The sequence below is a fragment of the Rattus rattus genome, chromosome 17 (assembly GCF_011064425.1).
Source record: "Rattus rattus isolate New Zealand chromosome 17, Rrattus_CSIRO_v1, whole genome shotgun sequence".
Classification (NCBI taxonomy): domain Eukaryota; kingdom Metazoa; phylum Chordata; class Mammalia; order Rodentia; family Muridae; genus Rattus; species Rattus rattus.
Window position 1 is genome coordinate 28,329,244 of NC_046170.1, and position 13,832 is coordinate 28,343,075.

Consider the following 13,832-nt stretch of genomic DNA (forward strand, 5'->3'; position numbering starts at 1 on the left):
GCAGCCTGGTTGCTGGAAGGTTAAGAAAAAACAGAAACAAAGAGAAGCCATGTGAAGCAGGCACCAAGAGGGGCCGTGTCACAGGGTGATGGAGCTGACTGTTCAGCAGTAGCATACGGGGAGGAGGAAGTTAAACCATGTGCGACTCCATTGAGCCCAACATGGTGAAGAAGCTTGACGCGCTTGCAAAGCCTGCTTGCCTCGTGCCCTCGCTTCACGCTGGCAGCCATGTGAGTGTGTCTGGAGACTACGACCTCCTTTGGCTAACATTAAGAGCTTCCGCAGAATCCTTTATTTACCAGGAATTAAGCTTTAAAAGATGACAAAAAAAGAAATGCACCCAGTCCGCGTCATCCTGATGCATCATCTTGAAGCCTTAAGGGCCCCGTAAAGGTAAGAAATGGATAGTCTGATTCTGCGTGCTGGGGCCATTTTCAATGACTCAAACCGAGCTGCATCCAAGAATCTGACTTTATTAAAATTCACTCCGCCCTGCAATGATTTGCCCACGAAAGGAAACTCATTCTCGTGCCTGGGACCAGTGCTCTAGGAAGAACTTTCCAGGCAGGAACAAACACGCTGGGTGGAATATTTCATCTCTTTTACAGGTTGTGCAGGTTCAGGGTGGGATCGTTCCTTCCCGGCGAGAGAGTTGGGCCAGCTTCCTGAGATGCTACAACAGGCCTTCCTTCACAAAGTGAGATGGCAGAGCTCTCTCCCCAAATCCCAGACACCCATCCCCTCCCCAGCAACTGCATTTCACTTGTGACCTCGCCCAGCCTGTGGTCAGGAAAGAGCCTTTGAACACGTCTCCAAAGCTGCTATGATTAGAAGGGCTTTGATTAGCCAGCTCAGCTGGTCCTTCCTTCTTGCTGTTACTCGTTGCCCTTCCCCCACCCCCTTCCCATGACTCCTTTCTCCATCCCATAGTCCAAGCAGTTCAGGGTTTTGTTTTGCCTTCTCTCTCCTCTCCATTCTCCTATTGCATCCTAACCCTCAAGACGTGGTTAACACTAATCCCGATTTGTTTAGGGTTTATCTACATTATTAATTCCGATCATGTGAAAAAGAAAGGAAAAAAAGAAGTGTGAGGCCCTGGTTTGTATACAAAGTTTGGGTGTCTGTGAAAAGAGCCAGCTATCCCTGGGAAACATATTTTCTTTAGATATCTTTTAAATCCAAACAACTTTCTTTTCTAGTCTGAAAATATTCCTTGTGATGGGACCCGTCCTGAACCATTTCATTTATTATTATCTACCCCACCACCCCCGACACACACACACACACACACACACACACACACACACCAGTTAAAATCCTTTGAAGCTGCTGCCTGCATTACTCTCGCCTTAATATGGATTTAAACATTTACAATGGAAAATAATTTTGGTTAAAAAAATAATCTCTCTTGATAAAGCTGGAGGACCGACCCCCCCCCCCCGCCCCTCATGCAACTGTCACCGTCTCTGACAGCTAGGGATGGAGTGAGAGTCTTGAATATGCATGTTGAAGAGAACGAAAACCAAGGCTCACAGGGTACATGTAATATTTTATATTTGGCAGCTGTTATGACTGGCTGGAGTTGAGTGATACCCAGGGTCCTGACTTGTTGTTTGAATGAATTCATCATTTTTCAGGACACGGGAGCAGTTATTTGGTACCCAGGATATACTAAAAATACCTTCGGTTGGTTGGACTTGATGGAAGCTGTCTTTCAAGGAGAGATGGCTGCATCCCAGCTATCAGACAGGGTATTTTCGGTAACTCGGGGCTTCGGGAGGCTGTGGTTCTAACCCCCTTCTCAGCTCGCCACCCCACCTCTCTTCCCTGTTTGTATTCTTCACTCTCTCAGGCACAGTAGACATATCGCATGCCATTGGGTGACCTCAGGCAAGGCCAGTGTTAGCAAGTGGAGTGGAGCTTGTCTAGGTTGGACCCTATTCATGGGAATTTGGAGAATCTAGATGAGAGCTCGAGGTCTACTTTGTCAGCTCAGCATATAGAAGTCACCACATGTTTTCTCAAAGTCTGGAGTAGAGCTGAGCTGGCTCTATATTGTGCCCTTCATTGGTAGGAAGTCTGTGGCTTGGTTGCAGCTATTCCCTCCATTCTTATGTCCAGGCAGACATCACTAATCAACTGCAAACACCCATTGTCACTAACCAGGCAGCAGCTTCTGCTTCCTGACATCAGATTCCAAGGATCCCAGATTTTCTCTATATTTGACTCCACCATTCAAATTGCTGTTCTCCTTCAAGTCCCCCTTTAAAATAGCTGACCTCCTTAACAAGGCTTCTAAATCACTTCTTGTTTGCTGCTGTGATTTTTTAAGATTTATTTTGTTTTATGTGTCTGAGTCTTCTCCTGTATGGTGTATGTGTGTACCAAGTATGTGCAGTGTCTGCAGTTTCCAGAAGAGGACACTGGATGCTTGAAACAGAAGTTGTAGATAGACTGTTGCGAGCTGCCACGGGAGTACTAGGAACTGAACCCAAGCCCCCTAGAAAAGCACTTTTAACTGTTGAGCCGTCTCCCTAGCCCCTGGGACAATAGGTCTATCTTCATGTTATGTGACTCTCTCCACGGTAACATAATTCACTGTAGAAATTTTATGAACTATAGTTTGCAGGAAAGTAGAAAATTAAGTCATTAGTAATATATACTGATATATAAATGTCCAAACAAAATCTATAAATATTTCTTGTTTTCACTATAAAATATTCACGTTACAAGGGCTCCAGATATAGCTCAGAGATAGAGCACTTCAATGGCTACGTCAAACCCAAGATCAAAATATATGTTAAAAAGTCAATTGTTATTAAAATATATGGATGTAATTCCACCCAAAGTGAGCGGATTTATAACATATGGTATTTTAATAAAAGGATTGTTTGTCATCAGACTTGTTGACTCAAATCTTTAGTTCAGGCACTAAAAAGGCAGAGGCAGGCAGATCTCTAGGACTTTGAGACGAGCCTGATAGATCTGGAGAGTTCATAGTGAGGCACTGTCTCAAAAGGACAAAAAAAAAATTAGTTTTCAGATTGCACATTGCAGAGCATATAGAATAGACATTCCAGCCTCATATGTATTTGTTAACAAAAATATAGGTTCCATATTTTATGTTCCCTATAAAGCAAACTCTTAGATTCTAAGGCATGTGGTTGAATCCTCTTGAAGAATAGTTATATTTCCAATCGTGTGTGTGTATTTATGTGTGTGAAAACTTGCCAACAGGTATCCTCAGAGGGAGAGGGAAGGTCAGACCCTGGAGTTACAGGCAGCTGTGAGATACCCAGTATGACTGGTAGGAATCGACGTCTTCCACAAGAGCAGCAAACCCTCCTCGTCACTGGGCCATCTCTCCCGCCCCTGTATTTCCACTATTCCGATGATATCTCAAATGTGTTTGCCCCCCTTTCTTAAATTATTAATCACAACTGGGATATAGTCATTGTACTGAGCGATTCATCCAATTAAAGGACACTATTTGAAGAGTGTAAACATGTTCATAGGACTATGGGACCATACTACATTCCGTGTTCAGATATTACCACCACCATCATCAAAGGGAACTCTCAATCCTGTTCCCATCCAACCCCCTCAGGCCGAGGCAACTGCTGATCTACCCCTGTCTCCATAAACTTCTGTATGGCGAGCACGGCCTATAAATAGAACCATTTAGTATGTGCCAGTTTGACCGGCCGCTTCCCTTAGCCTGGCTTTGTCAAGGGTCCTCAGTGTCACAGCCTTCTGCCAATCGTTTTTACTGCAAGGTAATATTCCATTGTATTTGCCCATTCCACCAATAATGTCTGCTTCGTTTTCGTACTCCTGATGTTGGTCCCCATCTCCAATCAAGATGGTGTGCACGTTTCACGTCCGTCCACACATCAGTTGCACCTGTACTTACTTTTGCTAGAATTGGGATGAATTTACAGAAAAATCCAGTTGAGTTCAATAGGTGTATATTGAATGTTGAAATTTGCAAGGATTTTTTTTTTTTCGTTTTTTGTTTTTTGTTTTTTTTCTGGAAAGTGCTGAAGATAAGAAGGTCAGTGAGCCCAGTCTTCATTACAGTCTACGAACAACGAATCCTAGCTGTCAGTCCCTCTGACACCATCTGCCTTTAGCTGGCTCACATTGTCCACATGTAAAATGTATTGGTGTCTTTCAACCTTAGTGTGCGAATTTCTGATTATACTGTGTTGTTCAAGTCACCCCGAACAGGGATTGAGGGTTCTATTTCTAGTCAAGTCTAGTAACACGATGAAAATTAGAGCAGTGACCCTTTACTGTGCCCCTTTTCACATTAATGTGCAAAACAGGGTGTGAGTTGGCACAACTTTTATTAATGATGAAGGAACCGAAGGTCAGAATGATGCAAGGCAAGCGGCTAGCGAGGACCATGGATAAGACTTGAACCCAGGACCGACTTCTTCAAAGCTCACACAGCTGACTGCTGGGCCAGAATATTCCCAGCTGTGTAGAAGGCACCCTTCACTGTTAGGAGGTCCCATTGTCCAGATGGTCCTCTGGGCAGCAACACTGTGTCTTGATCTGGGTGACCTGAGCTGGCATATGAAAGTGGAGAGGTGGGGTTGGGGATTTAGCTCAGTGGGTAGCCTTGCCTAGGAAAAGGCCCTGTCTGGTCCCCAGCTCCGGAAAAAAAAGAACCAAAAAAAAAAAAAAAAGAAAGTGGAGAGGTATAGCCAAAAGGGCCTGAAGCCTTCATTCGGGGCATTTGAAGCTGTGTGGATTCTGATATTCTGTTTATGGTAGTGGAAAACATGGATTCTTAAAGGGCTCCCTCTGCCTCAGACAAGGAGCCATGAGATAGCATTTAGTAATCTCAATATAGACGATGCACTTAGGTAAAAATAATTAGGAACTACTTAACCTAACAGGGGCCAGAGACCTGAGCAGTCTGACGTTTCATGGTGTCTGAAAACTTGGACTTCCGTGAGTGTCCGACCGCTTGTCTAAGACACGCCCAGCTGTACCAGGCCGTCTCCTCAACAATGAGGCAGGTTACAACTGTTCCTTTGCTTATGGAGCTGTTCAGTATAGACCAAATAATAATTATTGTTTCTTTCCTGTTCGCTGACAGGATAAAATCCTGGTAAAGGGCTCAGAACAGCTAATTAATTCATTGGCACTGCAACGAAATTGCAGGCTGAAAAGTTAATTGTGGAACGGTGAGAGATGGAGAGGTGGGGAGGTGTTTTGAGTAGTGGTGTCACCCCAAACTCCACGCAAGGAAGAGAACAGTAAACACCAGGCGGGTGGCGTGGCACATACTTGAAATCCCAGCGCTAGGGAGGTGGATGTGGAAGGACCAGAGTTTCAAGGTCATCCTCAATGACATAGCACGTCGGAGGCAGCTTGGCCTGCACAGCACTGTCTAAAACCAAACAGAAGAACAACATCATTCACTGTACCAACAGCTTTGTGAGCTGCTAAAATGGCGAAGTTGGAGAAAGCTGTTTAGCTGTGTAGGACACTGAGAGGACATCGCTCAAGTATTGCTTGAATGACGACGGCCCAGGATATGTGTCCAATGTGACTAGTTGCGCTAATTAACCAATAAGTGTTAGGGTTGCTAGGGATAACCGTCTTGCTTTCTCAGTACTTGGTGTTCAACCTAGAGCACCGTCTATGTTAAGTAAGCACTCTCCCACTCGGCTGCGTCCCCACGCCTTGTTTGGGGATGTTTAAAACAATATGCAAATGATATTTACAGCATGAACAGAGTCCCAAGTACTAGTAATAATTACAGAATAATTGATGTATCAATTCATATTATTATGTTAACCTATTCAAATGAAATATTAATACCGTTAATATAATTGGTAAATGTTATAATATTATAATAATTGATGGCATGAACATCTGTGCTAATTATAATATATTAACATAATAAAAATAAAATATGTTAATGTAGTTAGAATAACTGTGAGGCAAGCCTTATATTAAGTCTCAAACACACACACATTATATATATATAGCATATATACTATACATACACACACATATATATATAGTTCAAGTGATAATTCCTGTACCGTCCTGTGATATCCTAGAAGGTGCTTCTTCCATAACCACGGAGTAGTTCCCTTGTATGTTTCATTAAGTTAAAGACTAAAGGCTATGCCATTTCTTGAGGTATAATATGAGAGGGGAATATCCTGGAGGTTTTGATAAGCCGTTCTCCCATCTGTGCCTTCTGGTCCCTCGCTGTCTGTCCTAGCAGACTGCATGTTTGCTGACAATCCTCTGCTGTTTGAATGACTTTCTTGGCCATCACTTTTTACATCTGTACCTTGGTTTCCCCCTCCAGTTTGTACCTTTCTTGAATGTATTCTATGCTGGGAAATTGGCAGGGGGTAGGGCTGTGGGGGAGGATTAAGTCTTCAGTAAACCTCCCGCTTCCCTTGGATTACCTAACCATATCACTAGTCCAGTTAGATCCCCCCACACACACACCAGTAGAAAACGAAAGAATAACAGATAGATCCATCTCTTCTTCCTGCGTGAGACGCACTGAAAGCTGGAGGTTAGGACATGGGCAGAATACTGTATCTCCCCCAGAATGTATTCCTTCTGCTCACCCGAAAGCCTCGGTCCTGAAGGATATTTTATACCCATTTCAGTTCACTACTGGTTGGTTTCCTTTTGTAGCCCCCTTGAAATGGCAACAGAGGGCTGACGCCATCCTAAGTCTTGCCAAGACTCAGTGACGACATTGCCTCTAGTGGTTCTCCGTCCCTGAAAAAAATCTATGGCCGACCATCCCGGAGGTCTACCTCCACAGCAGAGTGGTGTCCCCGCCGCATGGGGAAACAGAAGAGAAATCTATCATATGTGGAAAACTCAGACATCAATAAGCAACTGTGTAGGCCTTTCAGTTGGGGACCAACCACAGGACTGCCTCTCCATCAACAATCAAACAGTCTTTAGCTGTGATCAGCCACTTCCATCACCTCAGAGACTGGCAGGTTTCCAATAAAGCCAGTAACTCCCTCCCCCAGGGTAAAATCATCAGCAGGAGGCAGCCATTGTCTTTGAGCCCAGCAATTTGACGACAGGTTAGCTCGCACTCTATTAGCCAACAGCTACAGCCTGACCCCTGACCCTGACATTGACCTCTCACAGCCTTCTCCGGAGGTACACTCTGATCTTTTGAGGTGGCCTGCCCTGCTGGTTAGCATAAGAGAAGGCTTGTCAGGGCTCTCGGGTCACCCCTGCTCCCAACAGGATGCTTAAGACTCCAAGTACAGAAACAAGCTGGAGTTGAACTCAAGAAGCCAAAGGTGAAAGTTCAGGAGCATATCCATCAGTAGCCTGTCACCAAAGGACAACGTAAGAACTATGGAAGCTTTCAGCACAGGGATGACCGTTGTCTCCAGACAGTCCCACGACTTAATGGAAAAGGCATATCAAAATATGGCTTACAAAATACAGAATAATGGACTGAGATGTACATTATATGAGGGCGTTAGATTGCTGTGTACTTACAGTGGTGGAATTAGATTGAAGTGTTCTGCCGGGGTAGTTAGGTTGAAATATGGATTACCCCAGGAAGGGTAGCTTCAGATGTGCTTTATAACAGTTGTTAAATTAAGATGTGCTCGACAGAACAGGCATTAGCCAGAGATGTGCATTAGACCAGGTTCTCAGTGGAAGATGTGGATTCTACTTTGACGGGGGTGGGAGTAGAAGTGGGGGTGGTAGGACGAAAGAAAAAAAACTCCTTGGGTTGGATATTTTTCAAGGTTATAAGACACCCTGGCTGCATTAGATAGATTCCAGGGAATTGAGTACAGGGTCTAGGAAAGAGCACGCAGAATAAAGTCCTTTCCCCTGTTTCTCCCCGGCCAAACAATTTGCCATTTTCCCCACTTTTCCTGTTAGGGCCTTAAAGGCCTCCCCGTCAATAAAAACATTAGCTCACTAAACATCCTGATGGCTTTTCCTTCCCTGGCTTAACCCTTCGGGAGCTGGGGTTTCCTTTGGATTTGTAAAGATATTGATTCCAGATAATGTTTGCCTTTCTAACTCTCTCTTCCGTAGACTTGATGGATAGGTTCAGGGCTACGTCTCGGCAGCCAACTCACCACAGCTACCCAGGGAAAGGGGAGTAGAAAGTCAGACAAACGTTCAGTAGTTAACACCATTTGAATCACGTCCCCTGGATGGGCAGGCAGAACTGTCTTAGCAGGCGAGAGAGGCCCGCAGGCTGTGGTTACTGCCGATCACTATGGGCCGCTCACTTCCGAGTTCACCTTAGTTTGGTTTCTGGTTTCTGGTTAATATCCATTGCCATCTTGAGGTTGGCTGTCACTGAGGTACTATGTTTCCTTTTATTTTTGTTGGTCTTCTACTGTATCCCAGGCTCGTCTCTGACTGAAAGCAATCCTCCTGCTTCAGCCTCCGCGTGCCTCACCAAGCCCAGCTTGAGCTGCATTGCTCTTTTGAGTTACGTTTTTTACGACGGAATGTCTCGTGTCACCCAGGACAGCTTCAGACTCCCGTAGAGCTGAGGATAGCTTTGAACCTGGAATCCTTCTCCCTCTGCCTCCCAAGTGCAAGGATTTAAAAAGGCAGATACCACCACCTCTAGTTTATGTGGGACTAGGGCTCGAACCTGGGGTTTTGCGCATGCTCTACACTCACTCTATCAAATAAGCTATATCTTCACCCCCTCTAGGTTGTATTCTTTTTATGTTTTAACTTTAAGAAAATCATAAGTTGACTTATTTTTTTTTCTGCGCATGACTGTTTCGATTACATGTATGTCTGTGTGTGCACCACATGTGCGTCTCGTGCTGTGATGTTCAGGGGCCGGGATCCCTGGGACTAGAGTTATGGATGCAACAAGTGCTCTTGACCATTGAGTGTGTCCCCAGCCCTGAGTTGTCTCCTGAAAAATAAAAATCTCATCTCTAGAAAGACAATGTGCTATTCCACAGTCACCAACATGAGCAATTACAGGTAGCTATGTCAGCCATCTTTAGTAAAACCTTACCCCATATGAAAACTTCATCCAAGAAAACCAAAGAAAGAAACGGGAGGTCCTCTCTCTCCAGAGCCACACAGCCTTCAAAGGTCCCCTAAATGTCTCCCCGACTACGCTTCTCTTCCCTCGGCCCAGAAGGTGCAATTCACGACCTGCAGAGGCGCAGCTCCATGGCGTCCAGCCTTGCTGAATAAGGGAGCTGAGCCCCACCTCTCTTGTGTCTCCGTGAAAGAAAATGTTAAGCCAAGTGAGTTAACACAGTCAAAAAGACCAACCCTCCAGACGAACCAAACCTAACCTTACAGTTCAAAGGAAACTGTGGTGTTACCGGACACCTCCACACTATGCCTGTGAGTCTCAGAAAGAGGCCAGCGGGCGTTCCTGCCTATTTGTTGGGCTGCGTTTCTTCAGAGAGAAAAGTAGCTTTGCTGGAGGTGGATAGAATTTGCCTTCTGGAGCTGAACTGTCTGTAATCCAGCCATAGTAAATGGGGCGGGAATATGCTGTCCCGATGGGAAGGCATCTATCTCCATGGAACCTCCCCTGTCTTTGCCCAGAGCATCGTATCGGTTATTAAGTGTCTGCTTGTATTTAATTAGACAGGGTCCCCCTAAGAAGACTTGGCTGGCCTGGGACTCCATAGATGATTTTCCTGCCCTAGCCCCAAAGGATGGAATAACAGGTGTGGGTCACCGTGCCCACACTTCCCAAACATTTCTGTCTTGTTGCCTCCTCCTCACCATCTCTCAGTCCTTCCTCATTCTCTTCCCTTCTGGGTACCCGTTCCTGCCTCATTTTCTGACATCACACTTTCCTTAAAAATAACCCATGAGAGCTATTTCTAATCTCCATCAGGGATCTGTCCAACCAGACTCCCAAGGGATACGGCAATGAACTTAAAGTTTGTCCTGGAGAAGACAGGGGAAGGGTGGTATGTTATGGAGAGACAAGCTTATTCCCAGACTTAAGTTTTAAACAGATCTCCTGTTGTGTTAATAAAGACATTTGGGGTGGGGGACAATATGGTTACAATATAGTTCTCCTTAAACATCACGCAAAATGCCACCCCTCACAAGGGACCAATCGGTGTCCTTGCAGTACCTAGCAGTATGAGGATCAGGAACATCTCTAGGCTGTTCCAACCCCTGCATAATGTTTTCTCTGAGAACTGGAGGCAGTCAGTGGACTTTTCTGAACCTCTATTTCTCTCTTCATAAACTGGGGGTGGGGGGAACAATCACATCCATCTTGAGGGATATTGTGGATCTCTAACAGGAGAATGTATTTAAAGTACGTTATCTGTCCCCACCACAATGTGAACTTTACCATCTTATCAGCAACACTAGCAGGAAAAGTGTGCCAACCCACTATGGGCTCCGGCTGCACTGGCTTATGACGTACAGTGCTATGTGCATGCATCTGGGTTCAGAGACATAATGTATCAGTGATCTTCAGGGCTTCAGAGGATGACTGTATAAAATCTGCCCTGAATAGAAAGAAAGGTGGCCCTGACAGTGAGGGAAGACATCGACTGTGACAGCTTCTCCAATAGAACGTGTACAACCCGCCTGACTCCATACTCATTGGGAATTCCTTCTGACTTCATTTCAAAAGTAACAGCTCGTCTCCATCACAGACACTGGTGTGCAGTCCATAAATGGGCCCTAATAGGAACTGACAGGTCTGATCTCTCTCTCTCTCTCTCTCTCTCTCTCTCTCTATATATATATATATATATATATATATATATATATGCATGTATGTATGTATGTACATGCACACGTGTGTGCGTGAGTGTCACACACACACACACACACACACACACACAACATGCCTGCTACAGATGGCGTTAAGGTCCTGACCTTTAATGAGGACCTATGACCCAAAGCCACCTTCCCCGGCAAACAAGCAGGCAGAAGGCCAGAGGGACAAGGTCATTGGCTAATAAAGTGGTCAGCATTGAGTTTCTGTCACTCAGCTAGTTAAGAGGAAGCTGGAAGGGAGGTTTTTAAAAATGGGGACATCTAAGAACCCAAGCAAAGGATTCCATCGGTGCTCGTGCTCCAAAGCTGAACCAACGTTGTCAGAAGGAGCAGCCCACGGCCCACCGAAGAAGTCCCCTCACCGTGGCCCTGTTCCGGTTGACCCTCTGAGCACCAGCCAGGGCAAAGAGCGCCAAGAGGCGAACCACAGCCAATCCCCAGGTTAAAATGGAAAAAAGAAGGAACCCTGACTTTGGGTTCCCGTCTGCTCCGGAGATAGCAGTGAGAACAGAAGCCAAGTGCATGGCGGAGAAGGAGATCGGGATCCATTCTCTGTGCCTGAGGTGACTTCCTCCTGACACAGATGGTACCCAATGCTGCGGAAGGCCAGAGGACAGAAAGAAACTTTATTTGAAGGGACAAGTATCGGCTTTGACATGAAGTGATTGTTCCGATGTGGGCGATTATAGCTTTTCTACCCACTCTTAAGGATCCAAGAACATGTGAGCTTTTTTTTTTTTTTTGTTTGTTTGTTTTGTTTTGTTTTGTTTTGTTTCTTTTTTTTTTTTTGGAGCTGGGGACCCAACCCAGGGCCTTGTGCTTGCTAGGCAAGCGCTCTACCACTGAGCTAAATCCCCAACCCCTGTGAGCTGTTTTAAAATGGCTACTTAATTGTACAGTATGGAGTACAGACACGGCTTCCGCTTATGTGTGGTTCCACAGTGGCCGGGTTTATTATTGTTGAGACATTTAAAATGTTTGAACCAGTCACCCGATCCACAGATGGTGCGGTGTGAGGTGTGTGTGTGTGTGTGTGTGTGTGTATGTGTGTGTGTGTAAGGGGGAGCACATGTACGATTCATGAGTGGGTTCAGCAGACAACTTGCAAGAGTCATTTCTTCCCTTTCACCACGTGGATTCTGAGGATTGGACCATTGGCCTGGTAGTAAGCACCTTTACCCACTGAGCCATCTGGATGACCCAAATGGTTGCTGCCAAAACCAGCTGTGTTAGGAATGCATGGCCTGGCGTTGAATCGGAAATCTTTTCTTTAAAGACAGGGTATTGTTCCAGAGCCCAGGCTGGCATTCAGTCTGTGATCCTCCTGCCTCCACTCCCAAGTCTAAGATAAGAAGCCTGCACCGCCACACCTGTCTCTCCGATCGTTTTTGACTTTGCCCTTCACAATGGACACATGAAGGTGTAGAATATAAATGGTAGAATATTCTCAAAGTGGGGCACCCAAGTCTTCTTGAGAAGTGTGGGAGAAGACAAGAAGGTGAGGACTTCCCAATCAGTCCTAACACTTGGCTCTCCAAATAATGCCTCTAGCTGCAGAAGGCGAGGGTTCTTTCACTGAGCATCCTACCTCAGAGAGGGTGCCGCCCGGACAGGCAAGCCCTTGTCTTTGCAGCACCTATCAATATCACTGACACCGATCTTTGAGTCTCCGGACTTCCCCGGGGCACCATCCCAGCAGCAACCACTGATAGCCAAAAGCCCCATGGTCCGTACAGAAGCCAACTCTTGAACATCCCAAGGCACAAAGATGCTGAGAGTTTCATAACCATGAGGGGTGGGGTCATAAAAGATTATTTTAGCCTCTGCTCACCTCACTTCTAAAAGCAAAGCACGGGTTCATGGATGGAACACCGAGCAGAGATGGTAGACGGGCATTCTGTGTCAGTGGTACCATGATCTCTGTCAAAGCCCTCCAGCCTCTGAGGTCCCAGATCTCCCGAAATCAGGAAAGAGATTTGTATGCCTGCCCCCTCCCCCCGCACCTCTACATCACAAACAGGATAGGAAGGTGAGCGGAGAGCCCTGAGCCGACAAAGCACCTCTGATGTTCCGATGGAAAGAATCGCCGGGTCAGAGCGTCACAACCTGGGAACAATGTTGGAGCATCACCAGGGAGATGTATTGTCCTCGTGACCCAGCCAAGCCTCTTTCGAGGATCCAGTACTCCGGGACATTTTGGGGGTTGGAAACTACAGGATAGCACAGTAACTCCTAAACTATTACCCAAAGCTTTCTTCTCTCGACTATGGACCTAGATTTAAGATTTTCTTTCCTAGCTATAAAAATATTAATAGCTACCTTGAAAATTATGAGCATTTATAAAAATATAAAGAAAATTGGAATCAGCCCAAATATCACTATGGAATTTCCCCCTTTTGGAAACAGGGTCTCACCATGCAGCCTTGGTTGTCCTGGAACTGCTGTAGACCAGGCTGGTCTTGAACTCACAGAGATCCACCTGAGATCCTTCAGAGTTCTGGGATTAAAACCATGAGGCACCACACGCAGCAAACACACTAACCTGTGTTCTATCTTACCAGATGTATGTAAGTATCATATGTAATGGCCATGGTTCATTTTACATGCTACACACAACACGATGATGTATCACTTAATTATGAACATTCATATTACTTCCCTTTAGGGGCCATCTTGCATTCCAGTGTTAGATGGACCCCTGTTTGCTCCATCCTCTCCTCATGGTCACTATTCTAAACAATGCCCCGTGAACATCTTTGTGTTTGGTGAACCCTCCCAGTAGTCTCATTAAGATGGATTCCTAAAAATTAGAATTGTTGAAGGCACTCTCTCTTTCAACCAGCAGCATAAGAAGGAAATGGCAGAGGATTGAGCAATGGTGTGAACAGTCCCCGCCCACCCCAGTAGCCTGTGACAACTACAGGACCCTTAGCCATGGTGGAAAGTCTGTGAGGAAAAGGAGATTTCATGGGCTGAGGATGGCTCCTGCCAAGATATACTAAAAGTTGGTATTTTGTTCTCTTCTTCATCCCTTCCTCTTCCTCTTCCTC